This window comes from Mustela nigripes, chromosome 7 (genome assembly GCF_022355385.1).
Source record: "Mustela nigripes isolate SB6536 chromosome 7, MUSNIG.SB6536, whole genome shotgun sequence".
Taxonomy (NCBI): Eukaryota; Metazoa; Chordata; class Mammalia; order Carnivora; family Mustelidae; genus Mustela; species Mustela nigripes.
Genome location: NC_081563.1, coordinates 46,289,131 through 46,299,884, shown reverse-complemented (window position 1 = coordinate 46,299,884; position 10,754 = coordinate 46,289,131).

The window sequence follows — 10,754 nt, the reverse complement described above, 5'->3', positions numbered from 1 at the left end:
ATTTTTAGGGCAGATTAGAAGTGGGAGTCTTTGTCTGGTTTGGGGATCAAGGTAATGTTGGTCTCATAGAATGAGTCTGGAAGCTTTCCTTTGGAAGAAAATAGAGATTGTTCAATAAATAGTGCTGGAAAGTTGGACAGCCATGTGCAGAAGAATGAAACTGGACCATTCTCTTACACCATACACAAAGATAAACTCAAAATGTATGAAAGACCTAAATGTGAGAAAAGAATCCATCAGAAGCCTAAAGGAGAACACAGGCAATAACTTCTTCAACCTCAGCCACAGGAACTTCTTCAAGACACTTCTAAAGACAAAGGAAATGAAAGCAAAAATGAACTGTTGGGACTTCTTCAAGATGAAAAAGCTCTGCACAGCAAAGGAAACAGTGAAAAAATTAAAAGGCAACCTATGGAATCGGAGGAGATATTTGCAAATGACATAACAGGGCTGGTGTCCGAGATCTATAAAGGTCTTACCAAACTCAACACCCCAAAAACAAAGAATCCAGTCAAGAAATGAGCAGAAGACATGAACAGACATTTCTCCAAAGAAAATATACAAATGGCCAACAGACAAATGGAAAAAAATGCTCCACATTACTTGTCATCAGTGAAATACAAAACAAAACCACAAATGAGATATAACCTTACACCAGTTAGAATAGCTAAAATTAACAAGACATGGAACAACAAACGTTGGCGAGGATGTGGAGAAAGGGGAACCTTCTTACACTGTTGGTGGAAATGCAAGCTGGTACAGCCACTCTGTAAAACAGTATGGAGGTTCCCCAAGAAGTTATAAATAGAGCTACCTTATGACCCAGCAATTGCACTACTGGGTATTTACCCCAAAGATACAGATGTAATGAAAAGAAGGGGAACATGCACCCCAGTGTTCATAGCAATGTTTACAATAGCCTAACTGTGGAAGGAGCTGAGATGTCCTTCAATAGATGAATAGATAATGAAGATGTGGTTCATTTATCAATGGAACATTACTAAGCCATCAGAAAGGATGAATGCCTACCATTTACATCGATGTGGTTGGAACTGGAGGGTATTATGCTAAGTGAAATAAGTCAATCAGAGAAAGACAATTATCATAAGGCTTCACTCATATGTGGAATATAAGGAATAGCACAGAGGACCATAGAGGAAGAAAGGGAAACTGCATGAAAAGAAATCAGTGATGGAGACAAACTATGAGAGACTCTGGATTCTGAGAAACAGAGGGCTGTGGAAAGGAAAGTGGTTGAGAGGTTTGGGTAAGTGGGTGATAGGCCTTAAGGAGGACACGTGATATGATGAGCACAGGTGTTATATGCAACATTACATTTAAAACTAATGATGTAGGGACGCCTGGGTAGCTCAGTTGGTTGGATGACTGCCTTCGGCTCAGGTAATGGTCCCGGAGTACTGGGATTGAGTCCTGCATCGGGCTCCCAGCTCCACGGGGAGTCTGCTTCTCTCTCTGACCTTCTCACTCATGTTCTCTCTCACTGTCTCTCTGTCAAATAAATAAATAAAATCTTTAAAAAAAAAACTAATGATGTACTATATGTGAGCTAATTGAAATTAAATTAAAAAAATAAATATGCTTTCTACAGAAAAAAAAGTGGGGGAAATAAAATATTGAGATTAATTGATGCATATTATAGTTAGAGAGTTGTACATAGTTCTGTTGGTACTAGAAAGGGAAAAAAATATAACTTGGAAGTGCTGATGAATAAGATTGAAGAGATGAACCATTAAGGGATGCCCTTATTGTAAAGCTTAGGATTTGGATACTGTCCTAGAGGAGATGAAAGACAATTGGAGGAAGGAAGTGTAATGTAATCTAATTTGTATGTTTAAAAGATTATTCTAATGGCATTGTGAAAGCTATGACCAATTCTGGATTCAGACAAGAATCGAAGTCTTAGATCCAGTGGGGGCCTTTCTAGTGCTTACTTTTTATTATGATTCTATGACATTCAATATTATTAATATAACTCTTCTACTGTAGATTCTGTAAATCACTCTTTTAGTTCTCACACTACATCTGAGTATTTCACTATTTCTCACTTCCATTCAATGGTTTTTCCAATGATAAAGACAGGAAATAAGACCTTAATGAAATAATAAAAATAGGAGTATTAAATAACAGAAAGGGTAAGTAACAAGAGGTTATTATGTTTATGAGAATCTAATAAATGGTAAAAGATAATTGCCTTATGTACAAGACTAACAGCAAGTTTTAAGATACAATTTGCAAGAATATTGACCTTTGCCTTTTTTATATATTTCAACTTTTACAATTGGATTTTAGATTATAAAACATTAAACAGGGGCCATTTAGTTGTAGGTGGTCAAGCTTAAGTTTTTACAGTGACAGTCATTTCTTTTACATTGCAAACATAGGTTATGATCCACAGAAGATATTAAAAGTTCTATATTTCATTGATATTTTATCTATTGTATGTGTCCTTCAAGAACACAATTTATGGATAACTAAAGATTTTTGGCTTCTGTAATTATAGCAAAATATATTGATTACCTCAAAGAATCTCTAAGCATTAATGCCTATAGATGATCATGCCTGGCTAATGCAGATTTCATCTGAATAACAAGTTTTTAGCATTATATAATAGTTTACCCAAAAGTTTATTATTAATTTGACAGGAACAGAAATAAACAAAAATATTTTTAAATAAACATTAATTTAGGCTATAGCTCTGATTTTAATAAATGCGTGCAAGAAGATAACAGTATTAAAAAAAGATTTCTATAATGTTCACTTAACATCCTTCCATATCCTAGTTTAAAGTGAAGGTATCAAGAAAAGGCTGATTACTTGGCCATTGTATAAATAAAATATGGCCATTGTATAGATCTTCACACCATATTTTTTTCTTAGCTGAGATATTAAATTTCATTCTCTATCCTGATTGTGTACCAATTATCTCATTAAAGTTTTATAAACATTTGAACTTATCAAAAGGAAAGAAAGACTTGACCAAGTAAAATTGTGAAAATCTAGCAATAACAAAATGTTAAAATAACAAATGGCATATGGATTCAAATTACCACTGATAAAAATATTTACAATCAAATATTTAATAAATAAAATCTATCTAGAAAACAACCTAATAAAAATGTGCAGTCATAAAACAATTCTAACACAGACTTTTATGTGGCCAAAAATATTTGAACAAAAAATGTTCGATGGTATTAATAACCAACAATATCAAACTAGCATTATTATTTGTCTATCAGATTTATAAAGCTGTAAAAGAATGATATGACGTTCTTTTTTTCAAGATTGCACTTGTTTATTTGAGAGAGATCATGCATGCAAGCAGGGGAGGGGCAGAGGTGAAGGAAGAGGGAGAGGGAGAGAATCTCAAGCAGACTCCATCATGGACCTAATGTGGGACTTAGGTCACAACCCTGAGATCATGACAAGATCATGACCATGTCCTACACTTGGCCAAAACCAAGAGTAGGACATTTAACCAACTGAGCCATTCAGATACCCCAAGAATGATATGATGTTCTCTTCATGCCTCAACACCTAACATGTTAAATTAGAAATTGGTATAATCTCTCTGGAGGTCATTTTGACAGTAAATATTAAAAGGCTGAAGAATTCCCAAATCTCTCATCAATTTTATGTTTGAGAAGTCATCCTAAGGTCAGGTGTTTTAAAGTGCACAAAATATGTTAAAATTAGTGTTTCTCACAACCTTACATATGAACAAGAAAAAATACCATCTAAATTTTGAATAATAGATTAAATAATTGTGTTCTATAATCAGTAACTAATAGTGTAGGTGTACATTTATCAGTTTTTACAGTCATTTGCTTTGTCTGATTAGTAAATAAAACTTGTTACCAAGTTATAGGGATAGCAAAGTCTCATTTAAATTTACTAAAATGTACATGAAAGTGTATCTACAGAGAAAAAATTTACTAAATTTAATCTAAGTTATTAAAATGATTGTATCAAGGGGCACCTGGGTGGCTCAGTGGGTTAAAGCCTCTGCCTTTGGCTCAGGTCATGATCCCAGGGTCCTGGCATTGAGCCCATCATTCCATCAGGCTTTCTGCCCAGCAGGGAGCCTGCTCCTCTTCTCTCTGCCCAGCAGGGAGCCTGCTTCCCCTCTCTCTGCCTCCTTCTCTGTCTACTTGTGATCTCTATCTGTCAAATAAATAAATAAAATCTTTTAAAAAAATGATTGTATCTATATTACAAATTTATTGATACTTTTTCGTTATTTTCTTTTTTTGGTTATATTTTAATGTTTTCCATAATGATTATGGAATATTGAAAGATTTTAAAGAACACCAAAAATTAATATTAAGAAAGTCAGAAAGAAAGAAGAAATAAAGAAAGGGAATATATATTAAGGAGGAAAAAAGATAAGAAAAATGTTATACCAAACTAATGGAAGCATGGTTAAAAATACTTTGAGGAATATCAATGGAAAATAGAGAAAAAAGATCATAGGGATCATGCTAAAGACCATAAGACTAGACAGAAAAAAATCACCAGTACAGCTAAGAGGCAAAATACGGCAGTGATTACAAAAATGAACCATTTTGGAAAAGAGCCATAGTTCATGGTTAGGAAGGTTCTTATTTACTAATGGGGGGGGGGGTGATATAGAAATCCTAGATATGAGACTTTCCAGATAATGAGACCTTTGCAAAATGAGGTTTAGAAGGGAAAAAGATCAGAATGCCTGCACAACTTTGTCTAAGGAGAAGGCACAATGCTTGAGGATGGAATGGGCTGCTCCTTGTAATGAATATTGTAATATTGTTACAGGATTTAGAGAAGGGAAGAATGATAGCTATATTAAAGTGTGTTACGGGGCGCCTGAGTGGCTCAGTGGGTTAAAGCCTCTGCTTTCGGCTCAGGTCATGATCCCAGGGTCCTGGGATCGAGCCCCACATCGGGCTCTCTGCTCTGCAGGAAGCCTGCTTCCTCCTCTCTCTCTCTGTCTGCCTCTCTGCCTACTTGTGATCTCTGTCTGTCAAATAAATAAATAAATCTTTAAAAAATAAAAAATAAAAAATAAAATAAAGTGTGTTACATGAGAAATGAATTAAGTCAATTCTTAATTTTTCCCAGGTTGAAGGAAAAATCACTAAAAATTTAATATTTTATTATAAATGAGACATTTCCAAAAAGTAGCATTGATATAAAATAGAATGAGCTGCCTTTACAGATTGTCATTTTCCTCTTGGTGAAGTTGTTCCAATGAAGATAAAGTGAATATTTTGGTGTTGCTGTATATTTCTTTATTAAATTAAAGGATTAATGGAAAAATTTCCACTTTTCCTCAAATTTGAAGATTGTTTGATTTGACAAAACATATGTAGACAATATTCAAATCCCAGGTTGAACTAGATTAGCTTTCTTATTTCAATTCCAAAAGGCATAAAAATCCATTCCATTAAAGCACATGGGTGATAAAATCCCTTGTTTATCCTCTTAGGAAGAGTTGAGCAGTATTGTCAAATGGAAAATGGAGAAAATATATATATAGAGAGAGAGCAATATAATGTAAGCCATAATGTAATGTTAAATTTTCTAATAGCTACGTTGGAAAAAAGTAAAAATAACAGTTGCAATTACTTTAACTAATATATTTGGTTTATATTAAAGTATTCAAACTATGATTATTTCCATAAATAATCAACACATAAAGACTACCATCAAGCTCTGCTACATTAATTGTTGTACTGAGTCTTCCAAATCTGGTGTGTATTTTACATTTAGAGAACACTCAATTTAAACATTACATTTTTACTGAAATACTTGATCTACATCCAGTTGTTTCGTTTTTTAATTAAGAGCACTTAGCATAAGATCTGCCATCTTTATAAAGTTTTAAATATAGTGTTGTTGTTACTTATGCAATGTTGTATAGTTCTCTGAACTTGTTCATCTGACATAACTGAAACGTTCCACCCATTGAACAGCAACTTCCCGTTTCTTCCTAGCACCTGGAAATCACCATTCCACTCTCCTTTTCCATGAGTTTGACTATTTTAGATCAGAAGAAAAAATTAGTGACCTTGAAGACAGATTATTTGACATTATCTAATTGGTGGAGCAAGAAGAAAAAGAATGAAAAAGAGTGAAGATTGCTTTCTAAAAAGGACCTACATTTAGATTTCATAAATTTACTGTTGAGTAGATCGATATACCCAAGTTGTTCTCTGCTTAAAGTTTTCCAATTACTGAACTGAGTATCAGTTTTTAAAGTTATTTTTAAAATAATTGAAACTAAATAAAATTAAAACAAACTTTCCACTTGCATACATCCAAACTCATCAGTTATTGTACACAATAAATATTTTTATGTAATTCTTTGTATACCAATCAAACTTGAATAAAACTGTTTAAAAAATATTAAGACTTTCAGTTGCTATAGCCATATTTCAAGTGCTCAGTTGCCACATGTGGCTTAGTAGTTATCTTCTTAGATCAGGCAGGTCTAGAAGAACCCAGTATCTTCACTGCTGAGTAAAGCAATGGGCAATTTCCCTTGGTGGGATTTTGTTGAAAACAGATGGAATGGAAAATTGTAGAGTAGAGCTGCAATGGGGATGATAGCCAGGAGACATTATTAAAGGGAAAACTGAACTTCTTCCCACTCCCCAAATAAATCATTTTGGCTTTTTCCCTTTTATCTTAAAATAATTTATATTCCTTATTTTTATGAAAATAGTTAGCCTGACTGTACTTTCGATATAGCATTTATGAAATCTCTGATTCTGCCATATCTTTTACTTAAAAAACAAATATGAACACATCTATTGTTTATCTTGTTCTATGACTCTTATATTTTATTTAATGAATATGACAAACCCTTGAAGTGAGATGTAAGGAAATGGCAGTGCAACAAGTTTATGCAACTAGAAAGCACCAGATCTAGAAATCAAACCTAGGTCTCTCCAACACTTAATTAACCATGCTTACCTAGGATCTTGATCAATACCGTGTCATAGTGGATGGTGTAGATCATTGATCAGCAATAGCCCACAAGAGAAGATACAGAGGAGAGGAGGCCCTGGAGCCTCCTGGACCACTAAAATTCACTCCACTTGTAACTCTCTGAATAAAGTGTTCACTGTCCGTATAAAGGAATTCCGTTGTTGTGGTTGGACAGTGGGAGTTAGGGTTAAGAAATGGGCCACATAACAAGCTAACTCTTTATAGGGGAAAGAGAAAAATGTGTATGTTACATATTCTCTCTCTGATTTTTCCTTCAAGGAATTAGAGTTGTCTCCAAAAAATTTGCATTACAATTACAGTAATATGAAAACTAAAGAGAGCATTTTCTTCTCCTCTATTATCCAGTAGCCCAAAAGGCCGGCTGGGGATTTTCCTCTGAAATGTAACCTCAGTTACATATTTGTATTCCACACAAATAATTCATATTGTTGGGTTTTGCCAGTAATTAGCCTGAGAAGGGGTATTGTGGGGAAGAATTTGCCAAGTACTTAAGCAGGGCCAGATGAGGTTTGGGTTATATGAATGGAAAACAATGGCAAGGCCTGATTTCTACAATGTAGGTTAATATAGGGCAAAAGCTGAAAAAAAAAAAAAAAGAAAAAACAAACTTTTAATTACCTTTTGCAATATACACAAATGTATCTTGAATCTGATCATTTTTTGCCTATTCTACTTAAACAGCTTTACTCCAAGTCACTCTTACATGGTCAACAGCCTTCTTAAGGAGTCTCAACGTCACTCTTGCCCTGCACTGTACCCTTCCCACACAGCCAGGAAAATGCAAATCAGATTAGGTGATAGTCAAGCTAAAAACCTTTCAGTCACTGTTGATTATACTAAGAGAAACTGAAACTCATTGCCTACAAGGTGTCCATTTACCCTTCCCATTTACCCTTCCGAATTCATCTCTTTTCTCATCTAATTATCATTTACCATTCTTGAGTCATTATGGCTTTCTTTTTGTCATTTGAACACATTTAACATTTAGTCTAGGCCAGTGGGAGCAAATGTTTTCAGTAAAGGGCCAGATAGCAAATATTTTGGGTTTTGTGCATTATGTAGTCTCTATCACAACTGTTCAATTCTATCTTTGTAGCATGAAAGTTTTCACATAGGCAATACATGACTGAATGGATGTGGCAGTGTCCAAGAAAACTTTCTTTACAAAAATAAATGACAATCCAAATTTGGCCCACAGCCCATGTCTTACTGATACCTCTTCTAGATTTTTGAGGTTTCTTGAATCTGTCATATACATATACTGGAAACATTCAAAAATGGTATACTGCTCTACATCTCTTCCCAAATCCATATTCTGGGACTTCACATTGGTGGCTTAAACTGGCTAGGGTGGTAGTATATGTATATGCTTTTGAAATTAACTTGTTTTTGGGCACCTGGATGGCTCAGTTAGCTAAGTATCTGATTCTTGATTTAGGCTCAGGTCATAATCTCAAGGTCTTGGGATCAAGCCAGTGTCAGGCTCCATGCTCAGAGGGAGTTTAGAGGATTCTCTCAAAATTGAGATTGATTGAGGATTCTCTCCCTCTCTCTCTTCTCCTGCCGTTGCTTATGTGTTCTCTTTCTCTCTTCCCACCCTCTCAAATAAATAAATAATCTTTAAAAACAAAACACGAAAATTATGTAATTAACTTGTTTTAATCTTATCTGTTATTCTCCTTCAGAGATCTAATTCTTAAATATTTACCATTATATCAGATTTTCCTCCCATCATAGATTTTGGCAATATTAATTGGAACAAAATACCATACTCCTAAAAAGTTGGTTTCTCTCAAGGCTTCTAGTGCTGTCAGTGGCATGGCTGACAGGCACAGGGAAGGCTTGACTTACCTCCTAGGCTACAACACAGCTGCATGTTTAAACAGTTTTTAAAAATATATAAAAATAGCAGGTTATGCCAGTGATTAAAACATGCTTAGCATTTTAGCTTCACTCAAGACTGCAACAGATAGTCAATGTTAATATTCAAAAAGTATATATGAAGTTCCACTAATATACCAAGCTAGATATGTATCTACATAAAAGCTGCATTAGTAAACAAAGTAGTGCTGTGATGAAAAATAAAGCAGGCAATTGAGGCAGGGGGAGGGAATAAGATGATAAGGTATGCTGGTGGGTGGTTTAGGGCAGATTAAAATTTTAAATGGAATGCGTAGAAAACTTCTCACCTAAAAGTTACACTTTTGCAAAAACTTTGTATAGGGGGAGGGAAGTGGGAGAAGAGAAAGAGTTTTAAGCAGAGTGAACAAACAAATGCAGATCTCTAAGATGTGAGCAGGCTGCAGTTTTCCAGCCACAGCAAGGGGGCCCCCTGGCCAGAGCTGAAAGAGGAAGAAAGTTGTGAAATGGTGCCGGTAATAGAAGGTTATGTAAGGAATGTGAGCTGCTGAAAAGGCCAGGGCTTCTCCCCCTTTCTCTGAGTTTGGAAGCCTTTGGAAAGTTGTTAGAAAACAAATACTTTGATCTGACTTCAAGTTTCAAAGAATTGCTGGAGGACTGGGAAATGAGGAAGGAATGATGGGGTAGATGAAACAAGATTGTCAAAACGTTGATTATTATTGAGGGCTGTGATGGAAACATGGTGATTTTTTAATATTCTTCTATTTTGTGTATGTTTGAAAATTAAAATGAAAAAAGATTATATGTTGAGAATATAATGGGGCTTGCCAGGAGACCAGTGGGAGGTTATTGCAATGGTACTGGTAAGAAATGGCCATGTCTTGGATCAAATCAGTAGAGGAAATGAGAATTAAGACAGAGCCAGATTTTGGGCACATTTTAGAGGTAGAGCCAATAGCACTAACCGAAAGAAATAAATGTGCTTAAAATCTGCTTTCATTTTTTTTCAACTTCAACACGTTCTTTATTATTCATTTCTGTATTTTTTTACCCCAGGATTTTCATACTATTGAGACAAAAGACGGTGAAAACCAAATAGATTTTTAGAAATAAAATATTTATTTTTCCCTTTATTTTTAGTAACATGGGGCTTATTTAACCTTTAGCAATGTGACTGTAATTAAAGGTGTTTTATGCACTTGGCAGTAGATGAGTTTCTCTCCTGTCCAGGTTTATGAATTCTAATCATCAGGGTCTCATTTAAGCCAAGAATCTCAGGCTGTCACTACTCTTGAGAGAGAATCAGTGTCTCACTCAGCATTTCTCTGTGTTAAAATAATGCCATCTGTTGTTAGCCAAGCTGTAACTAGAGTCTCACCTGCACAGAAGGATGTTTGTTGGTTTTGCCATAAATTATGCCCACTCCAGCTTTGTAGTTTCAGCTTTCCAAAGGAGAAGAGGCAGTTTTAGATGTTGGTAACGCTGAACTGAATCAGGTCTGTGAAATAAATAAATAAATAAATAAAGGCATTCAACTAATTTATTTTTCTGTATTGAAAGAATAGTGCACTCATTACACAGTTTTATCTTTCTAAAATATTGTTTACTTAGGTAAAATTTGAAGAGGCAAATTTAAAGATACTCCATGCTAGGTCCAGATATTGATGTTATTTCCCATGTACTCTCAAGATGAAAACTAGCATGATGGAGAACGAAGGCCATATGAAAAAATGCTGGAGAAATACATAATACAAATGTTGAAAGCAAAGCTAAGATCTTAAGAATGAAAGAGAAAATATAAGCAGAATGAAAATAATGTATGGAGGGGAGGGTGTGTGCTATGGTGAGTGCTGTGAAGTGTGTAAGCCTGACAATTCACAGAC